The sequence below is a fragment of the Pongo abelii genome, chromosome 8 (assembly GCF_028885655.2).
Source record: "Pongo abelii isolate AG06213 chromosome 8, NHGRI_mPonAbe1-v2.0_pri, whole genome shotgun sequence".
Taxonomy (NCBI): domain Eukaryota; kingdom Metazoa; phylum Chordata; class Mammalia; order Primates; family Hominidae; genus Pongo; species Pongo abelii.
The window spans coordinates 1,718,450-1,739,909 of record NC_071993.2 but is presented as its reverse complement, the minus strand read 5'-3'; positions in this window follow the sequence as shown (position 1 = coordinate 1,739,909).

Sequence of the window (21,460 nt, the reverse complement as noted above, 5' to 3'; positions counted from 1 at the left end):
TTTAAATCCATATGCTTAACATATCTATTTATTCAGGACTTCCTTAATTTCCTTCAGGAATGTTTTGTAGTTTTTAGAGAATATTTGTACTAGTCTGTTTACTGCTGCTGATAAAAACATACCCAAGATTGGACAATTTACAAAAGAAAAGAGGTTTAATGGACTTACTGCTCCACCTGGCTGGGGAGGCCTCACAATCATGGCAGAAGGCAAGGAAGAGCAAGTCACATCTTACATGGTTGGCAGCAGGCAAAAAGAGAGTTTGTGCAGGGGAACTCCCATTTTTAAAACCATTAAATCTCATGAGACTCATTGACTATCACAAGAACAGCACAGGAAAGACCTACCCCTATAACTCAATCACCTCTCACTGGGTCCCTCCCACAACATGTGGGAATTGTGGGAGTTAAAATTCAAGATGAGATTTGGGTGAGGACACAACCAAACCATATCAATAGTTCTTATGCTTCTTTGATAAATTTGTTTATCAAAGTTGTATGTGTTCTAATGGTTATTGAAGATGGAATTATTTAATTGCCTTTCCATAGTTTGCTGCTAGCATATAAAATTCAACGGATTTTTATATGTTAACTTAGTGTCCTTTGTACTAAATTCATTACTAGTTCCAGTAGAATTCTTTATTGTAAATTATTAAGATTTTTCTACACTTGTGCTGTGAATAAGCACAGTTTAACTTCTCTCTCATATCTATACCTTGATTTCTTTTTCATGCCTTATTGCACTAGCTAGGAATTCAAGTACAAAGTTTAATAGAAATAACAAGAGTGGATACACTTGCCATGTTCCTGGCCTTGTGGAAAATGTTCAGTATTATACTCTTAACTGTGATGTTTGCTGTTGACTTTTCCATAGGTTCACCTCATTGAATCAAGCAAGTAGCCTTGAATTCTCAGTTTGCTGCATTTTAGTATCAGCAATATGCTATCTTTATAAATTGAGGAGAAAATGTTCTTTTCCCCTCTATTTTCTGAAGGATTTGGGGTAAGATTGGAATTATTTATTTTGTCAATGTTACACAAAATTTAGTGTGACTGAGTGTCAAGAATTTCTTTTTTTAATGAAGATGTTTTTATAACAAATTAGAATTGCTTAATAAATGTCATACTCAGATTTCATATTTCATTTCCATCCATATTGGCAAATTGTGTTTTGAGGAAGTTGTCCATTTAATCTAGCTATCTATTTTATTGGTATGAAGTTGATTCATAATATTTCCTTATTGCCTTTCTGATGTTATCAGGATGTGTGGTGATTTTTTTTTTTATTACTGCTATTGGAAGTGTGTATTTTTCTCTTTTTTCTTGATAGGTTCTTTTACAAGCTTATCAACTTAATTACTGTTTTTCAAAGAACCAGCTTGCAGGAAAAGCAGGTGTCATTGAACTGCCACACTCCTTGTTTTTTATTCTCTCCTTGCTCCTTCTTCACGGAGGCTTTATTTTCTCAAGTCTATTTTCTTTGACTTATCAGCTGCCACAGCTTCCATGGGCTCTGCCACCACATATTCCCAGGTTCCTAACAGAGAGAGGCTCTTCCCTCCTCACACCCTCTCCCACTGCTCAAGCCAAAAGTAAAGAAAAAGAAGATAAAGAAAACACTTGGGGGAAGATTCTGAGTCCTTTCGTTTGGGTGTCCATGAGTCACGTGGACATATGTGAATGAAGATGCATCACTGCACTCCACTCCCATGATTCCAGCCCTTTCCCACGATGGGCTCATCTGCCTCATCCCATCGACTCCAGGCTGCCCATGTTACTTGCTTTGGTCAATGAGAGGAGACTGGAAGTGATGTTGATCATGGCTGAGCAGGAGCTTTGAAAGCCATCTCATGGTTCGGCCACTGTTCTTTTCCTTCTACTTTGAGCACAGCAAAGCCCTAGATGAAGGTTGTCATCACCCTGGATTTCAGGATGAGGAGGACCTTGTGGAGCAAGGCCACAGCAGACAGGCAATGGTATTGGAAATGAGCCTTTGCTCTTGTAAGCCTTTCAGATGCCAGGAGTATTTGTTACTGCAGCAGCACCTGGCAGGTGATGACTAATACAGTTGGTTATGGGCCTAGGCCAACCGTATATGCTTCAAACCCTCATGGCTCCTAAGAATTTTTCATTCAGGGGGCAAATCAGAATTAGAAAAATTGGAGGTGGGAAGGAATATATTCCCCAGCATAGAAGGAGTACAAGAAAAAGCATTTTGAGGTGGATCTTGTCTTTGTGTTGATATCAGCCAACCACTCTTCTACTGAAACATTTTCTATAGCTTCTGTACAAAATAAAATTCAAATGTCCATGCTTCCATTAAAAGCCTTTCAATAACTCCCCCAGAATGACTTCCTCAGAACTCCTGAAACAAAGTAGACTATCCCCTTCCTTCTGCCTTTCAGCCTGAAATCTCTCTCCTGCCTCCAAACATACAAATCTGCAACATAAAGCAAAGCCATTTTTCTATTTCAAGGTTATTACATACTCAAAAGTTGTTTACTGGATTAATGAAAACTCACCTGCTAAATGAAGAATTCTCAGAATGCCCCAGCCTTATCTGCTCTTAATTCACGTGTATATATATATATATATATATATATATATATGTATGTGTGTGTGTATGTATACACATACACATATACATATACACATATATATGCATTTTCTATATATATGAAAATATATATGTGCATTTTCATATACATATATGTAAATGCATGTATATGTATATGTGTGTGTATGTATATATCAAAATTAGCAGAACTTGTTTAAAGACTATATGAATTACTAGTTAACTTTTCATACCTTGACATCTATTCCTTTGATACGACACAGTTGAAGAATTATGATGTACACATTCCCTGCAGAATATCTTCTGTGTGCCTTATCTGTGGCAGGTATTCAGGTATTTTTTGATCGGCTATGATTCTTTCCTTTACTCATTCAGATTTACATGATGGATAACTCAATCTTGGTAACTGAAAATTCTCAGAAGTCTTTTTCACTTTTCTAGCTCAAAGTGAATTTTTTGTGTCTTATTCTAAAACTTCATTTCCACGAACAAGTGTGTATGCACTTAGAGTTTTTTTAAACCACCTCAGCAATTTACTTACCAAAATATAGGTAGATATACTTATCAAAGTGCTGAATGAACTCTAACCATTCATTCCGATACAGCAGGTTACACCAAAAAAAAATAAATAAATATTTTCCTTTACACTTTCTATTTTAGATTCGGCATTTCAATTTTCAATTTATTTTTGCCAGGTAAAGCACAGTAATTATTATGTTTTTCAAACATACTCTCTAAACATGACCGTGTTCCTTCTGTTCATTTGTGTGGACTTTTTCTCTTCTGTTTTTAATAATTATCTTAGCATATCATAAAATTTTCTTTTCTAAATTATTCTAAGGCCAGTTTTGCTGGCACGGTTCCACAGCTCTATTCTGGGAGTTCAGCACCTGGGCACCTAGCTGCCCACTGACTGTCCCACAGCAGTCTTTGCAGGGGGCTGTGTTCACAAACCAGTTATTCATCCGCACACCGCATCCCCTTTTATTCAATACTTAGCAATAGATTTTTTTCTTACATTTTCGTGCTTCATTTTTTTCTGAAGCAAAGCAAGGTTGTCCCTGACGACTTAGAGGATGCTTTTGCTGATAAAAGAAAGGCCGGAGGAAGACCTCCCTGAGCCTGCAAGACCGGACCGGCGCTCTCCAGCGACCCCCTGTGGCCACACGGGACAAAGTCTGTCTCTGGCGTCATTTGTTACTGGTGTGTGTGTGGGGGGGGGGGTGTGTGTGTGTGTGTGTGTGTGTGTGTGTGTTCGGGAGAAAACAGGGTTCTGGTTAGTTACATTAGCCTGAAAATACAGCACTTGAAGCATTGATAAGCAATGATAGTACTGCACTCTCCTAGAACCCAGCAATAGAGACCTGCAGGCGTTAGTCTCAGGATGGCCTTGGAGTGGAGGGTGTGGCCAGCAGGCTCCCTCTTGTGTGAGTGAGGCTGTGAGCTCTGCTGGGGAAGCACATTTGTGACCAAGAGAAGAAAGAACTCCCTGGTATTATTTCAAGAACAAAGGAGAGAAAAGCATGTTTTACATAATGAGAACTAATTTATTACGAAATGCTGGTAAAAAAACAAAGCCTATTACAGGTAGCCACAGGCCTGGAGCTGCAGAGGTGGTTTCTCTACATTCCAGTGGGACCTTTGGTTCCAGTGTTTCCCTGTCGTGTTGTTTTCAGCTGTGGGGTTTGTTTTGCTCCCTCCCTCTCCTCACACACTGGCATCTGAGCAAACAGGAGGCCTGCAGCGTCCTCGTCCCAAGCCAGCTTCTCCCAAGCAGGGCAGCACCTGCGGGAAGGAACCCAGTGTAACGGCCCTTCCCCAGAGGTCCAGCGCTGAAGAGTGTGGGGTGAGGGAAAGAGACGGCAAGAAGAGCTACAGAGAGAGGGGCCTCTGCTTCTCTCCAGCTACTCAGAGCTTCCAGAGAAATCTGTTTCAGAGGTAAAAGATGGATTCATCTCCCTCTTCCAAGAGTGAGGAGAAGTGGGAACTTGGAAAGTGGGGCAGCTTCTGTGCAAGGTGTCTCCACCCCAAGCCCCCCAGGTGACGCAAAGTGTGCCCTGCGGCTGCCCAAGGCCGTTCCTTACTTTCCAGCCAGTCCTGACAGCTCAGCCATGTTTGCCCTGAGTGGCTGGCTGCAGCTCAGCACAGGCAAGCAGGACTTGATTTATCGCTCTCTGGCCGCACAACAATCCTATTGTTCTGACCCCTGTGTCTCCCAAAATGCAGTGAAGCCGTAATTGTCGCTGCTTCCCGCACCCTGCAGCCCAGCGAGCAGGGGTCAGCATTAGCCACACGGCCTTCGCCGGGCGCTCAAAGAGCTCCTGTCTCCTCTCGTGCTCAGCTGATAAAATGTTAAATAGCATCAATGCTGACCATGCTTCTGCGACACAGAAAAGACGAAATCGCTTTACACTGAGACTTTGTTTCTCACAGGGAAGTGGAGCTGAGATGAATCACCCTGCACACACTCTCCCAACAAACAGAAACGTTTAAAATATCACAAAATCATTTATCTTCTGTAAAAGAGCCCGAGTCCTGCCAATTTACGTTATGATTCATTTCAAGAGACACAGATAATACAAGAAATCAAAAAAAAAACTTTAGTCACCATTCTTATGAGGGGAAAAAATTGGAAATTACACCAGAATATGATGACTTTGACACATGTAGAAATGTACATAGATGGGCCTTTTGGATTTGATCTTAGTTTGTTACAGCCTTGATGACCGAGATAGGCAAAATCCTTGTATAACAAGAGGTCTCTAGCCAGACATCTGAATTTCATTTTTAACATTTTTGTTTTCTAGAGAACATTTTGATAATTGGCAAGGAAAACTACAACAACAGAAACAAATTAGAAAAAAAAATTATAAACCTAATTACTTTTGAAAACCAGAGCAAAATTTGTTAAATTTCTTAAGCTTGAAGATTTGAATTTATATTAGACCTAGAGAGATGTGAAAATTCTCTTTCATTTATTTTTTTTCCATGTACACCAAAAAACTTTTAAAGACAACGTAGATAAAAACAAAGGCATAACGTACATATGAAAAAAAACACTTGGGTTTTGAGCACATGTACTAATAGAGCTTCAAAAATAAGCCATTTCCTCTGAGGCATGAGGATGATGAAAATTTCTGTTTTGAGTTGTAGAGAATTGTATTTAGAACAATGTCTTTAATATCCACACCCAGATACAGTGGGTAGCAAACCCCAGGTGAGTGTTTCTCATGATTGTAGAAGCTGTAATCTATAACACTATTGGCAGGAAGTATTTAGACTTACAGAGACGTGGATTTACTGTTTTTTCTCATAGCCATTTTTAGAAAGCTGCCTCCTTCCTGGGTCCTCTGGGACATCAGATTGAGCAGTATTGTGGCTGTCATCATGAACCTTGCCATCAGGAACAGGCTCCAGTGTGTTTGAAATCACAGCCAGGAGACAGATTCAAGCCACCTGCTGAGTAGGGTGAGCCTCTCTTTTTAACCATCTATGTCCCAAGGGGAAGCTTGATGACACCATATCTTCCCAAGTTTGCTTGATGGACAGTCTAAATAAATACAGTTGTTTCTCTTTTATATCAATAATTTGAACATCCCCCCCATGCCTCCAAACACACAAATACTTTGCAGCCCAGTTGCACAGACAGGGTGTACGGAAAGAATTTATCCCTCCCACCCTACCCTGCCTACTTCTGTGGACCATGGACAGCACTGCTCTCTCTTAACACATTCCCACCGATGCCTTCACGCCTCACTTTGTCTTGAAGGCCATTGCCACAAGTCAATCATTTCTTACCAATTTCCTCAATGCTTTGGAGAATACCTAGCTCTAAGGCTTGCTAACACAGATCTGGCCAATGAATGAGTGCATGAATGAGTGAGTAATCCTATGGGAGGAAGACCACGACAGCAGTGTTTTTCTGCCATGGTCACTGTTATTGCCCATATTTGAAAGGATAATTTCTGCTATTCCTTGTGTTCACATCATAACTCTTAGATGAGACCCTCATTGGGAGTGTGGTCAATTCCAAAAAGCTTAAATAATGAGAATGTACTTGCAATTGTTATCCTAGCTATTTAATAAGCAATTGAGGTTGAAGAATAGCATTATTAGGGTATTTCAGCTGATTGCAAGAGAAAATAACATTAACCTGCTAGTCAGCTTTCCTGCATGGGTATGCTCAATTCCTACTGCACTTTCCTTTCTTACTTGATAAGTACATGCCCTTCAGCTGTTGTTGAGAAATAAATTGCCCTACCTAGCTAGAGCAAAATGCTCTGCTCAACCTTCCAAGGTAGATGGTGCAGAACACTGGTCCCCAGCATTCCTGTGTGTATGGAGCAGAGTAGTGTCCCCATCCTTCCTGTGTGGATGGTGCAGAGTGGTGTTCCCAACCTTCCAGTGTGATGGAGCAAAGCTGTGTTCCCAAACTTCCTGTGTGTGGAGCAGAGCAGTGTCCCCAGCCTTCCTGTGTTAATGGTGCAGAGCTGTGTCCCCAGCCTTCCTGTGTGATGGAGCAGAGCAGGGGTCCCCAATATTTCTGCATACATGGAGCAGAGCTGTGTCCCCAGCCTTCCTGTGTGATGGAGCAGAGTGGTGTCTCCAACCTTACTGTGTGTGTGGAGCAGAGTAGTGTCCCCAACCTTCCTCTTTGCATGGAGCAGAGCAGTGGTGATTAAACTTGGCTGTGGGTTCACGTTGCCTGTGGAGCTTTAAAAGGTCCTAATATTTGGATTCCAATCTCAGACGCAGTTGGGAGTCCTTAGATTGCTTTTCAATGTCTCGACTTTCCCCCAACTTTTCTGATAAATAAATAAAGTTGAGAATCACCGATGATAAGATGGAATTGACTCTGTACTGACCCTATGAAATTCTCTCAAAGATTTTTATTTTAGTATATTTGGTACCTATTTTTTGTCATTTTTCTGTGGGTTCTCATAGCTAAGTACTGAAAATTGTTGTATCTAGCTGAAGGGCATTTTGTTTTGAGCTCTTTTAAAATGAAATTGAGATGGAATAAATCAATGAACTGTATTAAGCTGTACCAGGCATCTATTTTTGAGTAGCTCATGTAATCTACCAGCAGTCAAGATAATTAGTAGTATATAATTTATCAAAATATGTGCCTAGCAATACTTTCCTATTCAAAGAGACTCCGTGTCCAGTAATATGAAATAATATGCCTCGCCTAAGCAGAATGATTCTCATTATAAGGAAAGCTTAGAGAATCTTGTCCCTTGTCATAAAACATGAGCATGTGGTAAAATGTCCATTTCCACTGATATATCTATGGATCCTTATACTTTTTGCACATATTTTTCCTTCTCTCTAATACCTCTAAAACCACAGATCTTTTGTCTAAATTTTTAATTTTGTAATTAGTAGCTTTTTTTAATCTCCACCACTCAGTTTTTCTGTAAACCAAATTCTTGCTAAATCAATTCTTTCTTCTTCACTTTCCTGTTAATATCTTGAATGAATATGGTGCATTTTCAATTGACAAACCTACATTGGGACATCATTATCACCCAGAGTCTATAGTTGACATTAGGGTTTACTCTTGCTATACATTTTATGGGTTTTGACAAATCTATAACAAGACATATCCACATTATTAGAGCATCATACAGAGAAGTTTCCCTGCCCTAAAAATCTTCTGTTCTCCTCCTGTTCATCCCTTCCTCTTCCAAGCTCTGACAGCCACTGATCTTTTTACTGCCTCTATAGTGTTTCCTTTTCCAGAATGTCATAGAGTTGGAACTGTACAGTATGCAACTTTCTCGGATTGGCTTCTTTCACTTAAGATGCAGTTAAGATTCCTTTCTCCATATCTTTTCTTGGTCTGATATATTACTTTTTATCACTGGATAGTATTTCACTTATGGATGTACCTGTTTGGTTATCCATTCACCTAGTGAAAAATGTCTTGGTTATATCCAAGTTTTGGCAACTATGAATAAAGTTCCTGTAAATACTTGTGTGCAGGTTTTGTGTAGACTTATGTTTTGACTAATTTTGGTAAATATCAAGGAGCATGATTGCTTCATGTTATATTAAGAGTATGTTTAGTTTTGTACGAAACTGCCAAATTGGCTTCTACAGTGGCTGTGCTATTTTGCATTTCCATCAGCAGTGAATGAGAGTTCCTGTTGCTCCACATCCTCACCAACATCTGATGATGTCAGTGTTTTGGATTTTGATCATTCTAATAAGTGTGTAGTAATATCTTATTATTGTTTTAATTTGCAATTTCCTAATGACATATGATGCTGAATATCTTTACATGTCTTTACTTGCTATCTGTATATCATGTTTGTTAGGTGCCTGTTCAGATATTTTGCACACTTTTTAATATAGGCTTTTTTATAATTGTGGAATTTTAAGAGTGCTTTGTATGTATATTTTAGATACCAGTCCTTTATAAGATATGTCTTTTGTAAATATTTTATCTCAGTCACAGACTTGTCTTCTTCACTTTTGAAGGATGATTTTGCTGGACACAGAACTTTACATTTGTATTTCTTCTTTTTCTTCTAATACTTTAAATATTTCACTCCACTCTCATCTTGCTTGCATGGTTTCTGAAGAGAAGTCTAACATAATTCTTATCCTAGTTCCTCTAGAGGTAAGGTGTTTCTTTTCCACCCCTCTCTCTCTTTTAAAGGACTTCTTTTAAAACTCCCTTTCCTTTGATCTTCTACAGTCTAAACATGATAGGCTTAGGTGTAAATTTTTTTGGTATTTATCTTTCCTGGTGTTCTTGGAGCTTCTCGGATCTATGGTTTGACATCTATCATTAGTTGTGGAATAATTTTCAGCCATTTTTACTACAAATACTTCTTTTTATCTACTTTCTTTCTGGTATTTCTCATTACAATTTTTGTAATTGTCCCACACGTCTTGCATCAGCTGGTGTGTCTTTTTTCCTTCCTCTTTGTCTCCGCATTTCACTTCCAGATGTTTCTCTTAACATTTCTTTGGGCTTACTAATTCTTTCCTTAGCCCTGTCTGGTTTACTGAATGGCCCATAAAGGCAGAATTCATTTCTGTTACAGTTTTTGTTTCCAGCATTTCCTTTTTATTCTTTCTTAGTATTTTCATCTCTCTGCTTACATTACCCATCTGTCCTTGTAGGTTATATACTTTTTCCATTAAAGCCCTTGCACATTCATCATAGCTGTTCTAAGTTCCCAGTCTCATAACTCCAACATCTCTGCCATACCTGAGTATGGTTGTGATTCTGGTTCTGCCTCCTCCAATTATGTTTTATTGACTTTAGGGTGCCTTGTAATTTTGTGTTGAAAGTCATATATGATGTGCTGGATGAAAGGGATAACAGCGAATAGACCTTCAGTGTGAGGTCTGATATTTGTCTAGCTACGAGTTAGGTCACCTTTCCTGTTTGCCATAGCTAGCTGATGTCCTGTGTTTTTGTTTCTCTTGTTGTCTTTGGGTTTCCATAGAGACATCTTCTTAAATAGGTCTGAGACACACAGTTCTGTCAGTCTTTTTTTCTGCTGTTATACACAAGACTTGTCGAAGTGGTGGTGAGGAGTTAGGAGAGGGACATGTTCCAGAGTCCTATGATTAGGTCTTAGTCTTTAGTGAGCCTGTGTCCCCTGGCCTGTGACCTTCACGGATGTGTTTGCATTGTTTGATTTTTATTTGTTTGTTTCACTCCCCCTTGGATCAGCCATGTTCAAGCCTTTGAATGCAATGACTTTTTTTTGCCTATCTGTGGTGGCAGATATCATGAAAATTATGCATTGACTTTTATTTAAGTTCATCACCTGTCACTAGTGTATTATATGTGTGGCCCAAGACAACAAGCCTTAGATGGTTCAGAAAGGTCAGGGTGGAGGTTTGGCATTTCCCCTCTCCCAGGCGGGTTAGACCCAGATAAAACCCCAATAGGTTGGACTTTGGTAAAACCACTACTCTCAAGAGCAGGCTTTTCTAAGGTGAAATAAACGCTCTAGCCTATTTCAAAAAGACCCACTTTCACCTTCTCCTCCCACTGCCAGAGGCAGGAGGAGCCTTTTCTCTGACCTTCTCTGTGAGAACTGGTTGAGTTCCTGGAGGTAACACTTGGAAATGTATGCCCTCCCCGCTGTCCATAACTGAGTCCTCCAGAGCTTTTGTGCCTCTGACTCATCCACACTGAGCGTGCAGCCACTCCTCAATCTCAGCTTAGGTTTTCTGTCGGCACTTGTTCCCACAGAAGTGTCTCCTCCTGGACAGCTGCTCTGCTAAGTTGGTTCTCTATCCACACACCTGCTTCCACAACTTTTAGGGTACTAGTTTTCCCTGTGACCTCACCTCTCAGAAGAATCTAAGAAGAGTTGTTGACTTTCAGGGATTTTTTAAAGTTTTTTCCTAAGGAAGAGGGCAAAGACCTTCAAGACCCTTATACACTGAGCTGAAAATCAAAAGTGCTATCATTCAAACAGAAAATCAATATTGTTTGCACTGTTATCAGGGATCCCATCCTAATTCTAATTTCTGAAAACAAAGGGGTTTTAAAATAACAACCACCTATGATTTTTCTGTTTCACATGGGCAGAGAGAGCAGAAAACCCTGTGATCAACAAATGAATCAAGACGTCCACTGCGCATGACTGAAACAGGCAGAAGCCACCTGGTTGGAAAGGAAATGAAATGAAGCTTGGTAAAAGAGGTTTCACTTTAATTTTGATAGAAAACTGGATAAAACATTTCTAAACAAGGTTATCAGATAGAGCTTCTTAAATGACCTGCTTAGTGTTAGATGAGAAACGCTTCATGGCCCCGGAGGCCAGGAACAGCAAGGGGTTCCCACTCTGCTTCCCACACAGCAGCTCAGCCACAAAGAATTAAGTCATCAGCCTTCAACATGCACATTCATTTGAAGAGGAGCCTCTGCGGCTATGATAGCTTTGGAAATTCATTATTACAGTTGATCATTCAAGGCTTCCTTTCATCCTATAAAATCCATGCAATGCTATGAGGAAGATCAAATTATTTAGAGAAAAGCGAGAGAAACAAAAGCTCACTTAAGAGTCTAAATCCAAGTTCCCTTTAGAATTGTGTCCAAGGTAGGCTGTGCTGATAAATCTGGGTGGTCCTTTCCCCAACTCTGGGTGGCTTTACCTGAACTTACTCACCTGGATGAACCAAAAAATCCTTTTGAGTCCTTCCTCAGGAAACCGGGGCTGACTCAGGCAGCTGGCCCCATGTGGGCACCTGGAGGACACGCCCATCCCTCACCATCTCACCCTCCAGAGTTCAGATCCTGCAGCTTCGCAGAGGAAAATGACACGTGAGCCAGAGGTGGAAGCACTCACGTACACGTCACGTGATTCATATGACACTCGTGTACACGTCACGCAATCCATGTGACACTCGCATACACATCAGGCAATCCATGTGACAGTCACATACACGTCACGCAATCCATGTGACACGTACACATCAGGCGATTCATGTGACACTCGCATACATGTCAGGCGATTCATGTGACACTCGCGTACACATCAGGAGATTCATGTGACACTCACATACACGTCAGGCGATTCATGTGACACTCGCATACACATCAGGCGATTCATGTGACACTCATGTACATGTCACGATTCATGTGACAGTCATGTACACATCAGGTGATTCATGTGACACTCGCGTACATGTCAGGTGATTCATGTGACATCAACAATGTTTATAATAATTGTGGGGCATGCTCTAGAAATCTTTACAAAACTTATTATAAACATAAAATTAAGTGTGTTGTTTACCAAGGAAAATAATTTTCATCAAAGATTTGTTTTGCTGGAAGCCATGTTTGTTTGTGCTATAAACCCTAGAAAACATGGCCACATGCTCATTCTTGAATTTCACAACCTGGGCCCCACTGAAATAATTTTCCTAAATGTGGGTGTAAATCACTGTTTGGAGAAAGACAATGGATGCGAGATCATCAAATATGTGTCATTTGAAAAGCAAAGATACACTGTAGAAAACATAGATTAAATAGGATGTAGTGGAGGAAGGACAAGTGTGAGGTCAGCAATCTCCCTACAAAGCCTCGCCACCCACGAGAGGCCTTGCGTGACTGTCTTATTCTCTCCAGGTTTCCTTATCCAGCAAAGGAAATGTGCATCTGATCTCCAGGGCATCCAGTTTGCAATTATACATGGGAATATGTCCAACCTGAGAGCAGAGACCCCACCAATTTATTTTGAGGTCTTAGCACTTTTTTGAATACACATATTACTATATTAACAATTTTAAAGTGCCTTTATTTTCCCATTAAAACTAAATTAAGGATTAAAAAAATCTAAAAAAGCAATATATTTAATTATTAATGCAACCATTTTCAGATAAATAAATGGTTATTTCAGCCATAAAACTAAGTCTCTAGTAAAAGTGCAATTACAGCAGTGTTTAGCAATATTGTACTATCAATTAAAACTAAAGAAAACATCGCTTTTTGTCTGTTTGTTAGTTGGTTTTTGTTTCATTTTGTTTTATTTTTGAGACAGAGCCTTGCTCTGTTGCCCAGGCTGGAGTACAGTGGCACAACCATGGCTCACCGGAGCCTGGACCTCCTGGGCTCAAGCGATCCTCCTGCCTTAGCCTCCTGAGAAGCTGGTACTACAAGTTTGCATCACCAGGCCCACCTAATTTTTTTTTTCATTTCTTGTAGAGGTGGGGTTTCACTATGTTGCCTAGGGTTGTCTTGACTCCTGGGCTCTAGCAATCCTCCTGCCTCAGCCTCCCAAAGTGCCCAGCTAGAAAATATTCTTTTAAGAAAATTGAAATACATTTACAAATGATACAAATCATGAAAACTTACACATCAAAATTATTAAAATCCAACACTAAAACTGAAATATTATTGTACATGTAGGTTGTAGATATAAGATTAGATTTTTTCAAATGGCATCTTTCAATTTTCCCTTTTTTAAAAGAAAGACCATATTAGCATATTTCCTATATTTATCAGAAACTGTTTCCTGGATACGAAAGAGATTGAAAACATTTTAATAATAGCCCAAAGTGATTTTTCCCTTCCCATCATTTTGTAGGAGAGCCTGGGATTCATTATTGCTTTAATGACCAGCCTCTTGACTCCTGGCCAAGAGGAGGAGTGTTTTCAGGGTCGTCGGATCTGCCAGGAGGTGGTCACTGACACCGTGGATCAGCCGGTGACACCCAGAACAGATTGCAGTGCAGAGCAGATGTGAGATGCATGCTTGCCCTCCGCACCCAGCGGGTTCCGCTGCCACCAGCAATTACGGAGGACAACAGCACAGACCCGCCTCAGAGGCTGCACAGGCACCCACACGCTGCTGCCCTGCCATGCCCTGCACTGCCATCTGAGTGCTCACACAGCCCCACCTTCACTAGATCCAGCACTGACCATGTGTCGCATCCATTGATTGCACTCGAACTGCAATCTACATAGATCACTGACTGCCACTGTCCTGGAAATCGGATCTCCCTCTGATGTGTTGGCAGCTGTGGAGGGCCAGGATGAAAACCAAGGTGACTTTCCACAGCCCTGCGTCCCTTCCACCCACAGCCAGGCTGCTCCAGGCTTCATGGACGCCTTGGTGCCATGACTCTGGGATGCCACCTCAGACAGTTGGATTCCAGCAAAGCTTTGAAGCATCAGCGTGGAAACTGCTGTGTACAGTGATCATATTAACCTAAGTATTGCAGGGAAACCAATGTCCCAGTCCGACAGGCTATCAGTGACACTCTACTGATGTTTGTGAGTGCCTGGGAACATGGCATTTCACATGAGCAACCTCGCCTGATCCTCACAACATCGTGAGATGAATATTTATGTGGACACCCCACAGATGAGGACAGCACAGCTGTCATGTAGGTAACAGGTGACTCAACTAAGCTTGGGCTGAGGTCTGCTTGGCTCCAAACCCACTCCCTCCCTGTGGTCAGTGTCTACACACCGCTGCGTGCACGGCTCAGGCGATTCAACTGAGACTTGGGCTGAGGCCTGCTTAGCTCCCAAACCCACTCCCTCCCTGTGGTCAGTGTCTACACACCGCTGCGTGCATGGCTCAGAGGGACCCGCTCATCTATTCCACCAGCTTCATGTTTTCCTTGTACTTACTCATTTCTCTTGGAATGTGTTTTAGTCTTTGTCTTTCTGCATTCTTTCTTCTTCAAAGACTGCAATGGTCTCTCCCGTGACTTTTCCCAAATATATTTTAACAATATTTGTGGTGAACCAAAGGATCTATTAAAATAGAGACTTGCACTAAGAAAGTTAGTTGTATTCTCTAACACCCCACGCCATCCCAGTGTAAAATCTAACAAAATAAAATATGTCCATTTAGTTAGTATCTGTAGTTAGACAGTATAAGGAGAAAACCCACCCATAGGCACATGTATAATACACTCCCAAGGTGCACTCCAGGTGTGAAAATAGAACCTCGACACTGCTGTCTAAAGCAATGGCGTGAGTTCCCTGCATTTTTTTATTTTTCTGCCATGACATAACAAATATCTGCACAGCACTCTGTGCGCCCAGCAGTGTTCTGAGCCTCACAAATGCTGACATTCTTCAACCACGTAACAGCCCGGTGCCTTCTGCACATTGGGGACGTGAAGCCACAGCCCACGTGGCCGGTAGGGCCAAGACTGGGAGTCCAGCGGCTCTGCCCTCTGGGCAACGACTGCGGTGCTGGGACCCTTCCTGGGGCTGAAGGGCACTAGCCCATCTGCTGCCTGCAGACATGAAGGGTGCTCTGCAAGACAACAGCTGGCTCGAGTTATTTTCCTGTACCTGCACACACAGATTTCCACTGTTCCAATAACTCTTACAAGTGTTAACTGGTTTAATCTTCACCAAAATGCCTGGAGGAAATACTGCTTCCCCTGGCACAGGCCAGGCCCGGGTTGGAGCCCATCAGTGGGAGCTTCCCCCAGGGACAGGGTTTCGAAGTCATGGATGGCCGTATAAATAATTGTTCTGAGCACTGGAAATATGAAAAAGGAAGTATGGAAGTGGAAAACTGGCTTCATTTTCAGAAAATGTTAGTGGAACCCCAATGTCTCTAGGACAATTACCAAGCTGAAAACCCAGAATTATGACCAAAATTGCTTGGGTGAGGCTGAGAAGAGCAGCTTCACGGGAAGGAGACATGGATGAATTTCATTTCCCTCTTTTCCTCCCCAGCAGGAGCAAGACCCCGCGAGCGTATCTGCCATGGCTGCAGGGGTGCCTCTGCTTTGCCATCCACCCTGGGGCCACAGCTGATGGACTCTGCTCTCGGCCACTGTCCTGGAGGGACCCCTTCCTCTGCGTCCTGTTCACTTTCCTTATTTCTCTTGCAATTGTGGCGGAAGGTGCTGCTGTTTTTCACAGACATGAGTGGGACAGGGTTTCTCTCCTAATATATATTAGTCCTCAGAGCAAGGCCTATTCTGCATGGACCCAAGATTTTGAGGAATAAGAGGATGTCACTGCGTTTCGGGAGATTTGGCTGTCTGGCCAGCCTTTGAGTACCCAATGGATACAATAGTAGCAAAGCGAGGTCCTTCATCGCCTGCTGTTGCACACATCCATTCTAGTTCAGCAAAATTTTCTGCTCACGTGAGCAGTTACCTTTCATGAAGCCCACGCTCACTCAGTTAAGGGATAGTATTACGTGGTTTTGACCCGCAGGGCAGCCCTGCATCCCCTCGGCGATTGTCCATTTTACTCATTTGTTGACTTAAAAAAATGAGACAGGTGGCAGGGACTGCATTGGGGGCTTCTCACTGACCCCCACCTGGATCCCAGTCAGGCCGGGGTCTCAGGGAGGCGGAAACCCAAGGCTGCCCAGCTCCCCAGGCTTCATCCTTGCTTGGAACCCAATAAGGTTTCCCTGGCTCTTCCTCTCCCTGCTGGAACCAAATGTACGGAATTAAAATCCAGGGTTTTTAAATTAATGCTATCAATGGCCAGAGATGCCAGTTCAAGCATCAAAACCACATGACAAGCAGCCGTCCACTCAGGCCTCTGCATGTGGTCCCCGAAGGCCAAGACCAGGGAGAGAGCCGGAAAATGAAGAATTGGAGTCTCACAGATGCGCACCACCTGCGCCTCAGATATCGGGAGAACGGAGGAAGCCAGAGGAGGAAATGAAGTGTTTAGACTTTAAACATCAGAGTGGAAAATTGAAATAAATTCATTACATCAGCCTACCCTAGTTTAAATAACAGAAATGTATTCTCGACAAGCTTTCATCCTTTCCTTTCAATTTATTACATCGATTAACACCCCAAACCATTAATTCCATCTGTGTTTTGTTTTCCTCCTCTCTTCCCGCTGTCACACAGCGCTCTGGGGACATGACATTGTTCGTTTTGAAAATCACTGGTTCAAAGAGAAGATTTGGAAAGTGTGAAGAAAATAACTCTTTGAACCATACTCGTTTAAGACACAAAGAAACACCGAGGGTAGTCCGTGCATTAATGTAGCTTTAAATAACGGTAAATTTTATGATTCCATAAAATATTAAGGTTTCCCATTTCAGAAACTGGCAACCAAGGGCATTGTCAACGTAAACGTAAGTAATTGAACCTATCTAGGATATTGAAGAGGATTATTTCAGGTCATTATTTCTCATATCCTGCACAAATATTCAGTAGTAAAATACCATACTTTACTCTATCCAAAGGCCACAGATATCATAAAACAGCTGATCAGCACATTCTCCCTGCAGCTGGCAGAGCCATTGCACGAACGACCTGAACCTTCAGGAAGAAATGGAATCAGCTGTTACAATTAGCACTGAGGAAAGATTGATGACTTGAGGTCACCTGCACTGCACAATAAATGGGCCTGGGTGTCTCCTCGGCTTGTTGGATGGAAGCCTCCATCCCTGAGTTCCCTTGCTCTTAAAGACGATCTTGATTTTCAGTGCTTTCACCTGGGCACAGGTACGTTCGTGATTAAAATCAACTGTGTTAAAAGAAGACTCTAAACATCTTACGCGACCTTGGCATTTCAGGATCATTCACAAAGAAATGTGCATCCTTTTTCTTTATCTTCACAGCAGTTCTGTGCCATCGTTTTCCCTCCTTTTACAGATGATGTTCAGAAAGGGTTATGTCTTCCCCAATGTATTAGACTCATGGCACCAAAAGAAGCAGGATTTGGAGTCTGCTCTTGTGATTACACATGTAGGATTTTTTTTTCACTTGTATTTTCCAAGTAGTGTCTTTTTATTTTATTTTATTTTATCTTTTATTATTTTTTTGAGATGGAGTCTCACTCTGTCACCCAGGCTGGAGTGCAGAGGTGCAATCTCGGCTCACTGCAACGTCTGCCTCCTGGGTTCAAGTGATTCTCATGCCTCAGCCTCCCCAGTAGCTGAGACTACAGTTGTGCACAACCACACCTCGCTAATTTTTGTATTTTTAGTAGTGATGGGGTTTCACCATGTTGGTCAGGATGGTCTCGAACTCCTGACCTCAGGTGATCCGCCCACCTGCTCCACACCAAGTTTATTCAGGAAATTGCTAAGTGTGCATTTGCTGCTCTCAAACCGTAAGCATGCCTCCTAGAAAAAGAATGAACAAAGGGAAAAACTACCCTGGTAAAAGTGTAGGATAAAGAGAATTTCATATTCAAGATGCTTCTCTGCATCCTGGGACTTCTCTGCTGCCCCCTCCCCTTCACCAGCCTCCTTCCATGCCCTTTGAAGAGAATGTGAATACACGTGAATGTGGCGTAGCAGGTATATTGCACAATATTTTTTGGCAATACTTTCAGGTCTCATGCCCAAGTTCTTTGATGTGTGTTATTTAAACTTAAGAGCAATGGCTGAAGATGAAAGAGTAAAAAAGTCCCCCTGTGCTATTTCTTGTAAAAAGTCATAATTGTGTGTCATATGTGATGATAAAGTGAGTCAGCAAACACAAATATCTCCAGGGAATCCTTTGTTCTGCTATTTTCCACCTGGTAAAATTGTCTGATGGAGGGAAGGGGATATTAACTAGAATTCTGATTCTAAAGAAATCATGTTTGTTTGTCAGTGTTCTCATTTGTTTTGGGAAGCCAATAAGAAATCAAGTCAGCCAACCCTTTAAATTAACTGTCTGGAAAGACACACATTGCAATGCGTTAAGAACTGAAGTATTGTCAGCCAGTATTGACCATCAGGACTTTGAAGCAAAGAATAGTTGTCCATGTCTTCAGACAGATCAAGGAGTTGAAAGGAAAACATTTGGGAGTGGGCACAAGATGACCCAAATATGGGTTAAAAGATGCAAGCTGTGTGGTCAGCCGCAGGAAGGATGCCTTAGGTCTCTCTTTTGCAGAAATAAAAGATCAGGGCAGTTATATGAATCTATGAAACTTCTCATGGCTGTTACTTTGGGGATGTATTGGAACCTTACATTCGGGTCATGGCTCTGCTGCTATCTGGCAACATGACACGAATCCAGACTTCACACTTCACCTTTGTAACCTCAGGGGAAAAATGAGGATGATAAGGTCTTTCTGTCCATATCATATGTTCGTTCTGAGGAAAGAAAAATTCTGATTTATTTATATATGTGTGTATTATGCACACACATAGGCTTACTGAAGCTTTGAGTCACTATTTAATGTATTTTTTGCTTATCTCAAGAAGGCTTGTAGAAGTTCACAAAATCTACCAATTTCAGGCTGCAGGATAAAATACCAGCAGGGCATAGTGGTAACAACCCCAGACTGTGAAATTAGGATGTGCTGAATGTGAATCCTGACTAGTAACCCGTGTGACTTCTAGCAAGTTACCTAAGTTGTCTGAGCCTCTGCTCAGAATATTGTTTCAGTACTGCTGCCATCGAGGTCTTGTGCATTAAATGAGAGTCACTATAACATTTAAGCTCAGAACAATACCTTGAGCAGAGCAAGCACTGCCCCAGTGGTAAATATCAGCGTCTGCCATGCAAGGACACTTGTGTCCCAGGTCAGTGCCTGCACAGCAGCAAAGCCACAGAGAGACGTGGTTTTGCCTCTGTGGTGCTTGTGATATATGGAGAGACAGACATTGAAGAAACAAGCAAAATATCACACAGGAGACCTGTAACATTGCAGGACTGATGAGAGGAACGGTGAGTCGGGGGAGCTTTAAGCAATGACAACAGGAGGACCCTTTCTGGCCTTGATTGAGAAAACTCCTCCTCCTAGCACACACATGACACTTGGGTGTGGGGACTCACTGCAGAGGCAGCACTGCCCCTTCCATCCAGCCAAGGGCTCCTTTCTATGCCTCGCCCATCTCCCCCTGACCCCTATTGGTTCATGCCGGGCTGCAGTTGGCTTTGTAGCTGCCTGGTTCCTCCTTGCAACCTCTCTGCTAGTTCTTTGTTCTGTGGGAAGAGCAGGGACTGAGCATGAAGAGCTGGGGACACCACAGCGACATCTCCTGATGGGCACCGGGCGAGATTGGCTTCTGCTCCTGAAGCCTCTTCCAACTGCTGCTCATCCCACCACGCTGCCAAGCTGCGCTGAGGCACTGTGGGGAACAGGCAGGAGGTGAGGAGGCTCATCGGGGAATGGCAGCTTACCAGCACTGCTCACTCGCAGCCCTGCTTGCAAGAGCAGAGTGAGACGTGCTGGAAACCACGCTGGAGTTAACGCACTTGTCGCTGCGAGCCTCTTCTTTAAAGCCCCTCTGTGATGAGAAACAAAGGCTTTCTTGCCCAGCCATCACCCTAGCGTCATCTATTATGCATCGTCTTATGCAAAATAAATAAAATACAGAAAACAGCAAGTATCTGTGAAAACAGCATTTTCATAAATTATACAAAAATGAACAAATTGGAGGAACTTCAAGAAAAAGGTTTGCCAAAATTTTGATCGTAACTAACTTTCAAATTAAGGTCTAAATGAAGTGTTCAAAGACAGTTTTCAGTTTTGTTTCCCCACTCCACCAACATCAGAAGAACATATAACAGACACGTTACTTTCCGGCCACCATACCTGCCCTTTGAGTGAAACAAGGGTCTGTGTATACGAGTCTCCCAGACAGCACCGCTGCTCCATGTGATGATGGAGCTATTGGGGCCATTAATAAATGCTGACCACCTTGTGGGGGCTGTGTGTGTGTGTGTGTGAAGCTCTTCTGAAGCACCTTCCTTTGGTAACTCCACCTCCTGATGGGTTTTCTGCAGATACAGAAATAGGGCAACTCTGGATTAGTGCAGGCACATTGAGTGAAGCTCAGAAGTTTCACAGGCAGAGTCCTAGAGCTGTGTTTCTCAATATAGTTTAAGCACTCAAATATCTCGGGTGTTGCAGAGAGGAAGTAAGAGAGCTATGTGCCTTCTCAACCCTCGCTGGGAATTATCAGCAGAGCTGAGCGGTGCTGTCATGGGAACGGGGTTGTTGAAGCCAGCACTGAAAAGGGGTGTTGGTTTGATGGTGGTCCCCAGTCTGACTTGGACTAGAAGGTTCAACATTCTAAAAGGAAAACACAGAAGCCCTGTCTTTCTGAGGCCTGTCTGTAACATACGCTCATTCCTTCCAAATTGTTTGCTGGAAAAAATTTAATAAACAATCATAGAGTAATTAACAGGTTCCAGTTCCTGTCTCTACTGGTTGATACTGACTCGATGAGTATGAATGAACTTATGAGGTGGGTGACGTTGTTATCCCCAGTTTACAGATGAGGAAACTGAGGCACGGTTTAACTTACCCAAGGTCATAGCAGTAAAGATTTGAAATCAAATGTCTTACTCTCTCTCATCAATGAAAACTGAGCTACGATCTGTCAGCTCAGCACATAACAACACAGGAACATCATAATTATTTCCAATGTTCCCCACAGTGATTATTTTTTCTTATAATAAAAATTATCTGGAAATTTCTAGGCCCATAAGCAGCTTGAAAAGGTTGCAT